Genomic DNA, 13,844 nt, shown 5'->3' with positions numbered 1-13,844 from the left:
ACTTGAATGTCTGAAAATGACCACAGGCATAGTCGAAACCGGTTACCAGAATACATAAATTTGGGATCAAGATTGATTTTAAAAGTAACCGTTACTAATAACATTGATCACTATCTGCTCCCACGATGTATCCAAAAGTAATAAATTTTTTGCCTTGAATTTGAAGAATGTATCTAATTGCCTACCTACGGGACAGAAAGGTATCAACATAGATGCAAAATGTGTCATCTTGCCAGTAACAACGTACGGGCTCGAAACAATGATACTTCCGACGAGCAGCACAAATCGCCTCTCGGTCTATCAAAGGGCAACAGGGAGAGCAATTGTTGGAGTGAGTCTGTGCGACGGAACCAAGTAATAAGAAGAATAACGAGAAGATACCATGGAGTCGAGCGGATTGCGAGACTGAAGTGGCCTGGGGCTGGAAACGTAGCCAGAAACAGCTTCAGATGAATTAAAACACTGATGCAGTGGCGTCCGAACGAGTCAGAAAGAGAAAGAGAGGTGTCGGCCGTCCTCTGGAGAGTTGGAGAGACGGCAACCAGCGACATTTGGAGAAAAAAAATTGAATACGGACCTCCTAGCAAAGATCGACATGGAAATTTCTGGAACAGGCCTATGTCGAGAAATGGATATCTATAGTGTAAAGAAGAAGTAGAAAAAGGAAAAGAAGAAGAAGAAGAAGTGTTGTCTGTGCGTTAGACTCAGTTGGTTAAACCGAAGGTACACTAATCGCTCGTCTGGCATGCTGCTGCATTCTTCAACTATTACGAAACTTCTTTGCTGAGCAAAGACGGTGAGATCATCGTCGAACGCCAAACATGAAGTAAGATAGGGTCACGGCTGGTGCATTGTAAATATGTTAGATAGTAGGGGAATTAGTATGCTACCACGTGGCAGGTCATTTCTTCGACTTGCCTAGCGACTAGTTTGTTTTTGGAAGTCAAAATAGATACCAAGTTCACAAAAACTATCCAAAGTGTTTTTCGAAAATGTAGGTGGTTCACGGACTTCCGGATACTTTCGTCTTCAGCTGTAACAAACACTTCAGTCAGTGTGTTGTCGTAACATTACTGGTGCGCTGTCACGCTGTTTGCGCAGACGTCGCTTAGAACTGTGACGTACAGTCTAGAGAGACGCATCCCAGAGTTATCTCCATACCGTTACGGTGAGATAGGTTCCTTACCTGCCCCGTGTTAACTTCACTCGAAGCTAAGTATACTCCCACCGAGATATTAACTGATGGGTGAATTAGTTTCACTCGTATTAACAGGAACGTTCTTGGAACCTAACGTTATTTATAAGGCTATCAGTCACAATACAAAAAAACGAACTCCGTGCGAACAGGCCTTGAAGGCTCAACGGTAGCGACCGGCCACCGTGTCATCCTCAGCCCTTAGGCGTCACTGGATGCAGATGCGGATGAACATGTGGTCAGCACATCGCTCTCCCTGCCGTTGTCAGTTTTCGTGACCTGTGCCGCTACTTCTCAGTCAAGTAGCTCCTCAGTTGGCCTCACAAGAGCTGAATGCACATCGCTTGCCAACAGCACCGGGCAGACTCAGACGGTGACCCATCCAAGTGCTAACCAAGGGCGACAGCGCCTAACTTCGGTGATCTTACACGAACCGGTGTTACCACTGGGGCAAGACCGTTGCCACCAGTCACAACAGAAGGTGATTTTGTCTATTGCAAGTCCGGAGTCGAGCTTATATCCATGTTGAGGTGGTTTGACATTCAATTACATGTTTCTGCTCTCAATGTTGGAGATCACTCTTTGAATAAAAAATGACTTATGTGATGATGAATAAACAGATTCGACTGAAACAACTGGACATTGCTAAGTGATATGTGTTGTGAAGTCTTCTAGTGCTTACATACAGCTGGAGTATCCATGTCGATTCCTCATTATTTTCATCACATTTTTTTACAAGTTACCTGTACATTATACGTCATGGTAAATACTGGTAGTTCTGTCTTATGTTTCGGTACAGTAGATATTAATAACTGCAGAAGCACATACATTCGCGATATCTGACGTGTGAACAAAGAAAAACAGTGGTTATGGTCAAATACCTTGGCTCTATGACGTTCAAAGATGTTACACATACTGAAACATAACAGATATTACAGACTACGAAAATGAACCTGATATATATTAATGGAACCACACCGGCATTTATAATATATGTATTGTTTGCTGCTAAATTATGTAACATTGAAACCATTTTTAGTAGTAAAAAATTAAATAACAGTAAAAAGAACAAAACTAAAAAATAAAATAATTGTAATAACCGGTGATTACAACGGTATATAATTTGTCAGCAAACATTGTATGATTTATAAATGACAGTGTGGTTCCAAAACCACGTAACAATTTCATTTTCATAATCTGTGATATCTGTTATGTTTCTGTATGTGTAACATCTTTGAACATCTTGGATCTAACGTCTTAGACCATAACCTCTATTTTCCTAGGTAACCACGTCAAACGTTGCGAGTGTACGTTGCTTCTGAAGTTATTAACATATACTGAATCGAAGTCTTGACATGAAAGTACCACTGCCATTATTCACCATGACGAATAATATACACTGAGGTGACAAGAGTCTTGGGATAGTGATATGCACATATAAACATGGCGATAATATTGCGCACACGAGGTGGGTCTGTCATTGGCACTCAGATTATTCATGTGAAACGATTTCTGACGTGATTATTGCCGTACGATGGGAATTAACAAACGTTAAACAGGGAATTGTAGTTGGAGCTAGGCGCATGGGACCTTCCATTGTTAGGAAAATCAGTATTCCGAGATCCAAAGTGTCAAGAGTGTGCCGAGAATACCATATTTCTGGCATTACCTTTCATCACGGACAACACAGTGGCCCACAGCCTTCAATTAACTGCCAAGAGAGCTGTCAGTGCTAACAGACAAAGAATGCTGCGTAAAATAACCGCAGATACCAAAAGGTGGGACCTACAACGAACATATCCGTTAGGACAGAGTGGCGAAATTTGGCGTTAATGGGCTATGGCAGTAGATGATCGACGCGAGTGCCTTTGCAAACAGCAATACATCGTCTGCAGTGCCTCTCCTGGGATCGTGACCGTATGGGTTGGACGTTAGGCGACTGGAAAAACATTACCTGGTCAGCTGAGTCCCGATTTCAGTTGGCAAGAGCTGACGGTAGGATTGGAGTGTGGCGCACGCCCCGAAGCCATGAACCCAAGTTGTCAACAAGGCCCCGTGCAAGCTGGTGGTGGCTCCACAATGGTGTGGGCTGTGCTTACATTAAATTGACTGGGTCCTTTGGATGTTCGGCTTCTTGGAGACCATTTGCAGCCTTTCAAGGACTTCCACAACGATGGAATTTTTATGGGTGACATTTCGCCATGTTACCGGGTCACAGTTTTTCGCGTTTGGTTGGGAGAACGGTCTAGACAGTTCGAGTAAATGATATGGCCACCTAGACAGCCCGACATGAATCCCACCGAACATTTATGGGGGATAATGGAGAGGTCATTTCATGCACAAAATCCTGCACCGGCTACACCTGCGCAATTATGGACGGATATAGAGGCATCATTGTGCAATATTTCTGCAGGACACTTCGAACGATTTGTTGAGTCCATGCCACGTCGAGTTTCTCCACTACGTCGGGCAAAAGGAGGTCGGACACGATATTAGAAGATATGCAGTGACTTCTGTCACCTCAGGTACAATTCATGTGTTAGAAATCGAGATATTTTTGTAAAAGGTGTTATGGTGTAATGTAGAAACGACATGGATACTCCAGCTGCGTGTAAGTGGTAGAAGACTATAAAACACATGTCGCTTAGCAACTTTTAGTTCTTTCATTTGGATCTATTTATTCATCATCATATTATTTGTTTTTTATTCACACAGTGATCTCCAACACTGCGGACGTTTAATTCAATGTATAATCACCTGAATATGTGCACAAGTCCAAAACCGCTCGTGCATTAAGTAAAGTCACCTTCTGTTGTGACTGGTAGCGGTTACTATCCTACTTCCCATAAAGGAACCATCACGGAGTTCAAGGGCATCCATCATGGATCAAATTCACTTATCGTTACTTATTTTCTACTTCTGCAAGTGTAGACGTAAAAGGCAAACCCTAGCAAATGTTGCTAACGCAAATGGTTGTTTCACTGTTGATTTGTAAATGTAAGGCATAAACGAGATATGAGACGCAGCTGTCATGGCTGCAGTTTCATAAGACAGTTTCCCTGTCTCGACTACAAACATTTTCTTCAATCATTTCTCCTTGCCTGTTTAGACCACTGACCTTCTTCAGAGGGCTTGCACCTGTATCGATGCACTGTACCTCTTCACAGTCTCTGATGCTTGCCCATATGCTTCGTTTTAGTAAGCATGACCAAGGTTTTTTTTTTTTTTTTTTTTTTTTTTAATTGTATGGCTAGGGCCCCCCCCGTCGGGCAGACCGTTCGCCAGGTGCCGCTCTTTCAATTTGACGCCACTTCGGTGACCTGCAGTCGATGAGCATGAGAGGATGATGATGAGGACAGCACAACACCCAGTCCCTGGCCGGAGGAAATTCCCCCACCTGGCCGCAACACGTGAGAAGAAGCCAGTAAAAAAAAAAAAAAAAAAAGATTATATTGAAGGATAAAACCATGGTTTCCCCATCGATATAAACGTTCGTCAAAATTAAAAATATAGCACACAGAGTTTTGTTTCGACTTTTTAGTCATTCTCAACTGGCACTAGCAAACAGGTGAACATCAAGAACATTTCTACACTGACTACGTTTTAATTTTGGCGTACATGTGCATCACCAAAAACTTCTGCACTATTACATTGGCAGGCAAGAAGTAATGACTGCATTGAAAGTGATATTGATGCCACGACGCATACTGACTCTAACTAAAGTCCTCATTTGTCAGCCTGTTGTAACACAGACTACTTACAACGTTACATTGTTCCATTACTTCTAGGCGCACGTGTACGGCATTGTACGTTTGCTTAAGTTTCGACTGATGCATGCGTACCACAAAATGAAAACGCGCTCAGTGCAAAAGTGTTGTCGATTCGCATTTATGTGATAGTAGTGCTTGACAATGGCTCAAAAACCGAAACAAGCCTGTAGTAGACATTAATAAACTATTAATTTTAAGAAAAGTTTATAGCCAAGGTGATTCGTGGGTGTAACCTTTAATAAATTACTATTGACTCTGGAACCCCGCATAAAGAAAGTGGCTCTGGAGATATGTAGTGCTATGCCATAATTTTGAAGTGTGTCTGTAATTAGAAATTTCACAAACTATGTCGCCTGTCCTCTGGCAGACGTTTACTTTCCCCGTAGAAGAGTTTTTGTGCCTTATTTCGTTTTTTTACGGTATATCTAGCTTGTCGTTCAGGGAGTCACGCTCTAAATGCCAGAAACTTTCACTATGCCGCACCACACCTTCGTTATAGCTTGTGAGTGTAAATAGTCCAAAACGCCTTATATTGGATGCGCAGATGCAGAGATATTGGCGCGAAGGCAAAGACATTTCTCCACACATGTCGTATTTAAAGCTTCATAGGCACGTTAGGCGAAAAATGTTTACTTCATTTGCAAAAATACAATATCACTTGTAGTCTTAGACGGCTTTCATTTTCCAACAGAGTATCGATTAGTAGGTAAAACAAAATAAAGTGTGCCGACCGCTGTGACCGAGCGGTTCTGAGCGCTTCAGTGAAAACCACATCAGTGAACAAAATGAACTACCCCACATTTTCATTGGGTTTAATTCACTTTTTTAAAGGTATGTACATTTACTATCACGCCCAAAAGTATCCTACCGACCTGAATTTCGTTCCGCCTGATTTGCTTGCAGCCTACGCAACATAGCTGACTTGCAGGTACTGTAATTTGTTTACAATACAGTCGTCTGGCTACACAAACGGATACCACAAGGGACCTGTAGAGAATACTGTTCTTAATTGCGCCGCACGTGGTAGCCGCGCGGTTTCGGGCGCCTTACCACGGTGCGCGCGGCTCCACCCGTCGGAGGTTCGAGTCCTCCCTCGGGCATATGTGTGTTTGTGTGTGTTGTCCTTAGCGTAAGTTAGTTTAAGTTAGATTAAGTAGTATGCAAGCCTAGGGACCGATGATCTCAGCAGTTTGGTCCCATAGGAACTTACCGCAAATATCCACGCTCTTAATGGCAATCAGTCCAGATGTAAATAAACACCAGAGTATCGCAAATACTAGGAAAAACGTTATTATAGACGAGACAGCCGTTGACGTTTGTAAACCAAACTTTATTACAACAAGTGATATTTCAAACACATTACCACACTCCTTAGAAACTAAGAAAACTAAGTTTTGACATAAATCATAGAGTAATCTTTAGGCAAATTTCAATATTTTTATGAACGAGAGATCTGGAGCCAATATATGGAATTCTGAAGTTCTACGACAGTTCGAAGTATTTTTTCTCTCAAAAAGCTTTACCCGTATCTACTAAACGTCGTTCCTGTGGTGAGTGGCCAAAAATGGCCCAAATGGCTTTGAGCACTATGGGACTTAACATCTGAGGTCATCAGTCCCCTAGAACTTAGAACTACTTAAACCTAAATAACCTAAGGACATCACAGACATCCATGCCCGATGCAGGATTCGAAACTACGACCGTAGCGGTCACGCGGTTCCAGACTGAAGCGCCTAGAACCGCTCGGCCGCAGCGGCCGGCAGTAGCGAGTGGTCTTGCATAAAGTGGTAGTTGAAGTAACGAACAAAAAATAAAGAAAAGAGAAGGATTCAATTGCATCAAGGATCGTCATAGATCAATAGGCGTAAAGTGACGTGAAATACCACAAAATCAGTTAGAAAATCTGAATTTGAATAAATGACGAAAATTTTTGTATTGATCTGTGAATCCTGTCAAGACCCTTATTTTCCTGTTAATTAACTACGAAAGACGTTTAATGTAATGTCAAGTAACAATGTGTGCACGTGTTTAAAATCGATACACAATGACGTGAAGATTTGTGACGGGGATTCGAACCCAGCACGTAATCGGATTATTATCTAAGTAAAATCAGAAGTTGGCTATCCTGCTTTTTCACCAGTAGCGAGATGCTCGAATTTTTTGCCTGAGTGGTTTTCGAAAGAGGCATATGACATCGTTGTTTTCAGTCCACGAATAGACATTACGCATCATCTGTTAGTTTACCAGTAATGAGGTGCACGCATGTTGGATTAGGAATAATGGAACCTGTTGTTATTTTTCACAACACATGAAGAGTCGTTAGGAATGACAAAGATTATTTACTGGTAGTTCAGTGTCCACATACTACGGCTTTGAATGAAGCTATGAATATTTTTGTGCTGGATCGGAATTCGAATCGAGATACGTGTCTTTCGTGAAGCCTTAAAGGGTTTGTAATTAGAAGGAAACAACGAAATGATCGAACTTCATCATTCGGAGAGGTCAAATACCACGAAAGAGAACAACAGATTTCAGATTTCGAATCCCAGTCCAGCACCAAAATTTTCAACGCCGCATATTGCAGTAAAATGTGCGCCCTTTGACCTTAAATGATCATTGGTACATTAAACAAAATAGAATTTCTTGTGATATTCACGTCGCCACAAGCACCGACACTTCAATTTCGTCCGACGACCAGTAGCTGAGAAGAGCGCACATTCGCAGCATTGTACCAGTCTGTACGCAGAGCGAGGAGGGCACTGTGATGGAAGGCGTCTGCAGCTCGGTCGTGGACAGAGAGACACTCTGGCGTCTTGGTCGCGGTGGTGTGAAGACTAGTCGTCTGACTGGCGGGGAGAGGGTAATGAAAGTTGAGTCGGTGGCTTGGGACGAATTAACGGTACGAACCTATTGTAGCTCAGCAGTTCTGCATTGGACATTAGTATTATGGACCTTAGATTTCACTGGCGCAACAAGTGAAGTTTAGCCGAATGTACAGCCAGCGTTTGCTTGAACAGTGGTCGTACGAGCCATATCTTCTAACAACCTTGACACCATGGTTAGGCTCTTTTTTTACAGTTGTTTTATTAATCCGGTTTGGCCATCCTACATGTTAACAATTACTTGCAGCCCAGACGAGTCTTGGCGTGCAGTATATTAAAGGAGGCCATGTTTACTTTCATATTATTTATGTTTTTGCCGACTGCACCGAATTTAGTTCTATTAGTGTGATTTTATGATTTTCAGAAGGTTCATTTCCGTCATCTGACAAATACGTGATTCTGACTGCTTCCGAGTCCTGGGTTCGGATTTGGCCGATTAGCACCTGTTGAATAATTCCTCATTTTATACTGTCGCTTGGCCAATCTGTGCCCAATTGTATTAGACAACTAACTTATACTGCGATCTTCATGTGGAATGTATTCAAGCGTAAGCGCCTCTGGCGAAGCTATTATTGTAAGTATTCAGTGCACTTATTTATTACAAGTTTAGCAAAATGCAGGAGCTTCATTTCATAATATGTGGTAAATACATTGTAAATACCTGCGTTGTTATTTGGTTGACTAGTGCCTATTGATCAATTTCCTTATTCTATGTAGGCCGCTGTGGTCGAGTGGTTCTAAGCGCTTCAGTCCGGAACCGCGTTGTTGAACGGTCGCAGGTTCGAATCCTGCCTCGGGCATGGATGTGTGTGATGTCCTTAGGTTAGTTAAGTTTAAGTAGTTCTAAGTCTAGGGGACTGATGACCTCAGTTGTTAAGTCCCATAGTTCTTGGAGCCATTTGAAACTTATTATATATTGTTGCATTCTGTTCTGTGACTATACTGTAATCAGACAACTAACGTACACCGCAATCTTGACGTGGAATTTAATCAAGAATAATAATGTTCTGCGAATGGAGCAATGTTAAAATAATGTTTTTTTTTTTGTTATTATTATTTTTTCATCCTGGGTATTTTCCCCCAGCACTAACTACACCCTCTGGAATCCTGTTCTCACTTTAGGAGCAGAGAAAGGTTTTGGGTTGGTGAGAGTGGTATACTATAAAATGAGTAGTATAAAGAAGTTTGGGGTACATAGTTTTTTGTGTTTTGGATTTTTGACATTGATATTTTTGGTGTAAGTGGTTCAAATGGCTCTGAGCACTATGGGACTAAACATCTATGGTCATCAGTCTCCTAGAACTTAGAACTACTTAAACGTAACTAACCTAAGGACATCACACAACACCCCGTCATCACGAGGCAAAGAAAATCCCTGACCCCGCCGGGAATCGAATCCGGGAACCCGAGCGTGGGAAGCGAGAACGCTACCGCACGACCACGAGATGCGGGCAATATTTGGTGGAAGTTTTGTTGTTATCCGGCGCTACTTGCTTCCCGTTATTTTACAGGATGTCAGCGAGGGAGCTACATTGCAGATGTATTTGACGGTGAGGTGCGTTACGAGTTGGCTATCCGGGGTGAGGACATAAGCGGGAGCGTTGCCGAGCTGACGCGGCATCTACTCTAGGCCGCCGACCGAGCCTTGTCGCCGTCTCAGTAAAATGCGGACGGGGAGAGTGATGCTGCCTCTTGTATTTTTGTTGCTTTGCCCGAGCTCAGTTCGTTAGTGGTATTCTTTGATAGAGCCAAGCCGTTCGGGTCCATTTAATCATATTTAAGGCCTGTGTGCTGAATTAAGGGATTTACGTAGCAACGGCGTGCCGTAATCAGTTCGTGCACCATTGCAGGTGGGAGCGCACGAGTTGATTGCCAAGATACAGATGTTGAGGCACAAGGTACTTTAAGTTGGTGGCTGGTGATTTGGAGTAGCAGATGAATGAGTCTTTAGAGAGGGTACAGGAGGTGGAGAAGGTTATTCGTCAAACGACTCGAGAGGTATCTGACTCCACACAGGTAAAGGATAACAGTAGGCAGCGCTGCAACTTTAGAAGGATTCGAGGATATGCTTGCAAAATTACTGAACCCTTTGATGACGCTGTTACGAGAAGGAGAGAAATTATTTATCAGTTCAGCAGAGGAGACCGACCATACAGTGATTTATCGTTTGACACTGCAAGACTGTGGCGAGGGACTGAATATGTCTAGCAATCAGTTATATGGCTTGCTGGGTCCCATGGTTTCTGGTAGATTGGAACGTCGGTTACGACTCGCGGCCTATGATCAGCATGACGTTCGTGGACCTATCCGCGGAATTGCAGAGAATTTCCTGCCGCCACGCGCACGTCATGAATTAGCTGCTAGAAGATATTTTTCCGTTCAAGGGGAAAATGAACATTAAGGTGTTGCGTAATTAAGTTGTGCAACGCCGTGTGTAATCTGCTTTTGGATTTCACCGAGCGATAATATTGTAGGGGCATCCATCCGAACGATAGATCGTGGTTTACCTTTCTAAGTACTGGCGGCCTTTGAACAAGGATCATTTGGTCAGGCTTGCTGAGGCATTAAGGCAGACGGACGGAACACAGCCGTACCTTAGTAAAATGCTGAGACTGGTGGAGGTTGTAAATCTGGAGGCAGGGTTGAGGCCTGCTGTTATAAATGCTAGCAGAAGGGATTGTACTCATCCGCGTGCTGGGGGAACATCTGTAGCCAGAGGGAGGGCGGCGGTGCAAGAAGAGGATGCTGTATGCGGATCGTAGTCACGTCTGGTCCCAATGTGACGCTTGTTTGGGCTAATTTTAATGACGAGCCGTATTGCACCTTATTCCACTCAGCTAGCTCGTCCAGTTTAATTAGCGATTCTTGGTATAAGCACCAATCTTTATATTACCCGATTCTGAGAGAGCTGAGCCGTGTGGGATTAGCCGAGCGGTCAAGGGCGCTGCAGTCATCGACTGTGGGGCTGGTCCCGGCGGAGAGTCGAGTCCTCCCTCCGGCATGGGTATGTGTGTTTGTCCTTAGGATAATTTAGGTTAAGTAGTGTGTAAGCTTAGGGACTAATGACCTTACCAGTTAAGTCCCATAAGATTTCACACACATTTGAACATTTTTTGAGACAGCTGAAGTATGAACTAAGGTGGCTAATTTGGAGAAAAAAGTGTTGTTCGGCAATGTCCAAGTGAAGGCCAGGATACAGAATTTTGCTTGGAAGTTAATGATGAGGGTGGCACGTCATCTTACTGTCCAGTTATCATCGGATCTGAAGTTATTTCTGGGGCAGAACTGATTCCTTATTGGAGGCAAGACAAGTTTTATGTCAGATTCGATGGGGGCATCGGCCCTTTGTTGTCATCAGCGTTCGAGCCGATGTGGGGGGGGGGGGGGAGGTTTACGAGTTGTGACCAGAGGGAAGGGGGAGCTAGAGGCCAAATCCTTGTGTTCCAGCATCTGGAGCCGGGAAAGACTGTAAGATTACGGGGGCTCTGTGAGGAATTTTGTAATGTGTTGCCTGATCGCCTCGTGGAGGTTCAGGGAGAGGAATATGAAATCGAGTTAAGTGATAAGACCCCAGTGAGGTGCTCGCGGTACAAATTTCCTCCCTTCCCCACTCCCCCCCCCTCCCGCCGACCACACTTTGTCTAAGGGGCAACATTTGGTTTAGGAATTTTCATATCGCAAACACGAGGGGGAGTGGCGATGGGGGGGGGGGGGGGGAAGGCGTGTGAGAGAATAGGGAAATTGCTGCCGTGATTTAAGGAACTAGAGCAAATATTGAGATTTGTAACGCTGGTGATATTTGAGAAATAAGCTAATACTAGCCATATATTGGGGTTGCATTTGTCACACGTGAATCCGTTTCAGGAGGGCGTAAATCCCGAGGGCGCTTTAATTGTTTAAACCGTGCCCCATTAAGCGATTCTCAGAGATGTTATTGTGTTTTATCCCTATGTTTACTTTACGTTTTAATTAGTGAAGTATAGCTATAGATCGTAAAGTCATCAGCACTAAGACGCGCTGTTTGAGTGACGAATTGTGCCCTTATTATATTGCGCTCTCCTCCCTGTGAGGAGCTGAGAAGTCGAGTTGTGAGTGTTTAAGGGTAGAGGACCTTAATAAGTGTGAACTAAACTGGTAAAACCGGGAGACTAAGGAGGTTGACTTAAGTACGCTTCGAGTTCAGTATTGATCTATCAGATGGGTGCTATAGTGATTGTGGACTTGTTTCCTTACATGTGCCTGCGTGCGCTGCGAACGAGACCATTCGCGATGGACCTATGGTTGTCATGTCGCCTGCCCCAGGAAGATCATTTCATGAGGGAGTTGGTGGTAGGAGAGCGTTTGATGTCACGAACGTCATCACGAACGCCACCACTTGAACTTCCTGCAGTGGCCGGCAGCTGAGAAGAACGCGCCATCGCAGCCCGGTTCCAATCTCCCCGCAGAGCGAGAGGCCACTGCGGTGGATGGCGACTGCAACTAGGCGGGTCGGAGCTTTCTGGCGTCTTGGTCCTCGTATGTGAAGATGAGAGATCTGTGTTGCGGGGAAAAGAGTGGTGAAAGTTCGTTCTGAGGCTGGGGTAGAACAAACTGTACGAAGCTTGTGGCCGATTCTGCCGGTATTATATTGCATCAGTTCAGATTTCACTGAGACAAGTGAAGTTAGCTGAGTGTTCAGCCAGCATACGCTTGAACAGTGGTCTTATGTGTCAGGTCTGCTAATAACCTTGATAGTTTGCTCAGATTATTTGTTACAGTTAGGTTTTATTGATCTGTGTTGGCTGCCTCACGTATTATTATTAACAATTACTTTTTGCTCGGACCAGTCGTGGCGCGTGGTGCATTAAGGGTGTCCTATACAGTTTCATATTATCTTATTTTGTTTCATGATTGCTCCGAATTTAGTTGAATAGCAGCAATTTTATGAAATATTGATATCTTGACATGGAAAGTATTCAAACGTAATCGCCAGTGGCGAAGGAAATATTGTAGTTATCAAGTTGACTTATATTTTGTGAGTCTGTCAAAATTTGTAAGCTTCATTTCTGTTATGTGATAAATACGTGCTAAATACCTGAGTTGTGATTTGACCAACTAGCGTCTGGTCATCCATTTGTAATCAGACAACTAATTTATATCGCATTCTTGACGTGGAACGTAGGTAAGGACCATCGCCTATGGCGAAGAAATAATTGTAGTTATTTAATTGGCTTGTTTATTACGAGTTTAGCATTGTGGGCTTGTAAGTTCTTGGAACGGAACGGTGTCGATTGCCAGTAAACTAATAAATATTCTTTCTTTTAACTGGGTATTTCCCACTTAACCCAGTTGCACCTACGCCCACTGCGATCCTGTTCTCGTTGCAGTAAGAATGTTTGCTGTGACATGGTTCCTGCTCCCGGCGACTTCCGCCTCCGCCCCAGATGGTATTGAAGGGATATCATGTTTAATTCTGTGTATGTTGAAGGTGCAAAGGGGAGAAAGGAAAGAGAAGGGATTATTGACTGCATCGGGACATTACACAGAATCAGCGGCTACGGTTGAAAATGTGTGCCGGACTGTTTTATCTCCAGCACTTCTAGACCGACACAACTCCCGTCCAGCACCACGTATCCACAGTCCTTGTCCATGTCCTCCATGCTCACTACTCAGAGATTCCCACACGAGGTCGGACATATTTTTGGATACGCGCTGAAGAAGGTGGATTCGTTGCCCATCCGGGCGAATCAATTATATGAATGCGTGGTGTCTGTTCTCTCGCACATGTGCAAAAGAACAGATGCCACACATTCATATAATCATGTTTAATGCTGATTCTGGACTACCATGCAACCCGATGGTCTTGACTTGGCATTCCCACAGGTGAAGGTGACCTGCTCGTGTCTGTTAATAATAAATGCAACAACCCATATCCCATTCATATTATTTTAGGATCAGTCGGCAAGAGCAGAATATTCAACGTTTGCAGCCGCATTATGTTGCAGCGGGAGAAGAGCA

The sequence above is a fragment of the Schistocerca nitens genome, chromosome 1, assembly GCF_023898315.1.
Source record: "Schistocerca nitens isolate TAMUIC-IGC-003100 chromosome 1, iqSchNite1.1, whole genome shotgun sequence".
In the NCBI taxonomy this organism is placed as follows: domain Eukaryota; kingdom Metazoa; phylum Arthropoda; class Insecta; order Orthoptera; family Acrididae; genus Schistocerca; species Schistocerca nitens.
The sequence above is the reverse complement of the archived record's forward strand: the minus strand, read 5'-3'. Positions refer to the sequence as shown.